Source organism: Colobus angolensis, unplaced genomic scaffold (genome assembly GCF_000951035.1).
Source record: "Colobus angolensis palliatus isolate OR3802 unplaced genomic scaffold, Cang.pa_1.0 Scaffold11, whole genome shotgun sequence".
NCBI lineage: Eukaryota > Metazoa > Chordata > Mammalia > Primates > Cercopithecidae > Colobus > Colobus angolensis.
The window spans coordinates 17,575,080-17,577,615 of NW_012112030.1; the positions used below are offsets into that span (position 1 = coordinate 17,575,080).

The 2,536-nt window shown below is 46.1% G+C and overlaps 1 protein-coding gene across 4 annotated transcripts in view; it reads right to left on the minus strand.

Moving 5' to 3' along the window:
• The window catches only part of LDHB (lactate dehydrogenase B), a 33,594-nt gene extending 32,452 nt beyond the window's left edge, over window positions 1–1,142 (minus strand). For 3 of the 4 annotated variants that reach the window (XM_011955122.1, XM_011955116.1, XM_011955114.1), the window contains exon 1: window positions 1,044–1,136. The gene's annotated coding sequence lies outside the window, so the exon portion shown is untranslated. Of the gene's footprint in view, window positions 1–1,043 lie in introns of all 4 variants that reach the window. The other variant, XM_011955097.1, reaches the window with a different exon arrangement.
• Between the last annotated feature and the right edge of the window lie 1,394 nt (window positions 1,143–2,536).

The window sequence follows — 2,536 nt, forward strand, 5'->3', positions numbered from 1 at the left end:
TCCATCAAAACACCATCATCATTCTTCACAGAATTAGAAAAAATGATTCTAAAATTCATGTGGAACAAAAAAAAAAAAAGAACGACAAACGGTAAAAATTTGTCTCTGAGTCTTGGTCCCTTATGTCTCCTCACTGCGGTGGATATAAATCATTAGAAATAAACGAGTGCCTTAATTGCAGAATCTTTCTCACTGTAATCTTTTAAAGATTCAGGTTTTGCTTTTGAATTCCTCCCCTCCCCCCATCCCCCAGGCCCTTACTGCAGCTTGTACTGCTCGCGGCGCGCACAAACCATCTCCTCCTCAGGGCACAGGCAGCAAACAACAGCAGATCACTAGGGCAGGCAGAAGCTAGAGATTTCCCCGAGTAAGGTCTGTGGGGGCAAGTCTAGGACTTCTTTACTTGGAGAATCCAAGGCTGGTAAAGTAAACGAAGCACCTTAAGCATCAAGAAAAGAGGCCCTGCAGGAAAGAACTGGCGCATAGCTCCCGGAAAGGCTGAGAGCCGGGTAAAGATAAGTACAGCGCCAAACGTTTGCTGGTCATCTAGGTGCCTTTCTCCTCATCCCAGCGAGTGCAGGGGCATTTCTCTATTACCTTGGTGGTAGATTGAAATATTCGAGGTAAAGATCGTCCAGCCTTCACAGGCCACCTGGTTCCGTCCCCATCCCCCAGCTACTCGGGCACGGGCACGTGTCCCGACTCCCGCCAGCAGGCCGTGGGGGTGATGTGGCCGCCATGAACCCACCAAGGACAAGCAGGGCCCGGTTTTAGCTGCAAATGCAACAAGTCTCTCCCCTGACAGAACTCCCCTGAGCCGCCGCTGCTACCCTCCGCCTTCAGCTCCTCCGCCAGGGCACGACCCGCCTTGCGCCCCAAACCGAGCGGCAGAGTCAGGCCCGAGGCCGGATGCTCAGAGCTAAAGGCCACGGAGGAGAGATGTGCTTCTTCCTCCTTCCCGCGGCTCCCCACACAATTACTCCCCCGCACGTCCCACCAGGTTGTCTGTGAGCCAGAATTCAGGATCCTGAGCCGAAACCTACCAGGAGAAAGAAGGCGCTGGAGACCTCTGTAACAGCAGTGCGGAGAAGACAATGTGAGCTGCGTGCCTCTCCTCCGGCGCCGGCTCTGCAAGGAGGGAGGAGGGGGCGGGGCCCCACAACCTCCGCAGCCTCTTAGGTTTCTCCATTGTGATTGGAAACCCGAGCACCGCCTACCCCTCCCCTCGGCTCGCTCAATCCCCTTCAAGGACAAGGGCTCAAGTGTGTACACTCCCACCCCCACCCTCCAGATAAAGGGGGTCACCTTCCAGAAGCCTCCGCTCTCAGCTGGTCTCACATCTAGCAGGCTCTTCAATACCGAGGCCACGTTATTTCTAAAACTTGCCCATCCCCGACTCCTGGATTTTAACAAAATCGATTAGATTTAGTACAAATAGAAATAAATTTCTATGTTGCGTTTCAGTTAAACTTTAAAGGACTTAAAAAATACATCTGAATTTAGATCATCTCCGTTTTAAAGTTCATTTGATGAAGATGACTATTTTTTTTTTTTCAGCGTCTTTCAACAAACACGCACTGATTGCTTATTCGTTGCCTGACAAGACCAATGAGGCCTGGTCCCTGACTTCTGAAGTTCCCCTACAATTCCACCTGGTCTCAAGGTCAGGCTTTGCCCTCTAGGGGAAATGGTGGGAACACTAAGTGAGATGCACTTTCTTTTTTAATCCCTGATTGACTCCAGAGCTGGATGTTGTCATTCATTCCGTCTTCAACACTCAGTTAGTGCTTGGTACCTAAATATATAGCATTGATGAATAAATGAATGAATGATAAACTGGAGGAATTCTGAAGAGTCTGGCTTCAGTTCTGTTTTCTTATAATGAAAATGCTTTCAAATATAGCCATCTCACAAACTACCTATATGTGAAAAAAAAATTTTTTTTTGTAAACGCATATTTCTTGTATATGATCACTAATTCTATAATTACTGCTTCAGTTTCTTCTCAGTGCCAAGCATTGGTAAAAACATAAATATAACAGTATGTCCTTTGAGGTGTTCCTAGTCCAATGGCGATAGACAAGTAGGCAACCTATTTCAATTACAATACAATGTGATAAGTGGCGAGAGAAATTTGGTTAAATTACAATAAAAATTCAGAGTAAAGAATTTACTCAGAGTAAAGAATCACTAAGAGAAGGGTTTGTTGAGAAGAATTCATAAGCCTCAAACTCTTCAAATCATTCAGCTAGTGGGGACTTGAATGACTGAAGATACAGTCCAATTACAAATTAAAATGTGATGGTGAGGAAAAGAGCTTGGAGGATAATCTCAAAAGTATTACATTAACCCTAAATCCAAGTTTGAAGCAAGAATAGCCAAGTCAGCCTAGCAAGATATCTAGAAGCCACCCTAGATTTCTTTTTCGCCTACTTTGCAAGTCAATCACCAGGCTCTGCAGACTTTACTTCTAAATATCTCTCCACTTATTCCTCTTCTTGCCATCCCCATTACTGTGTAACTTTGGAGATGAGGT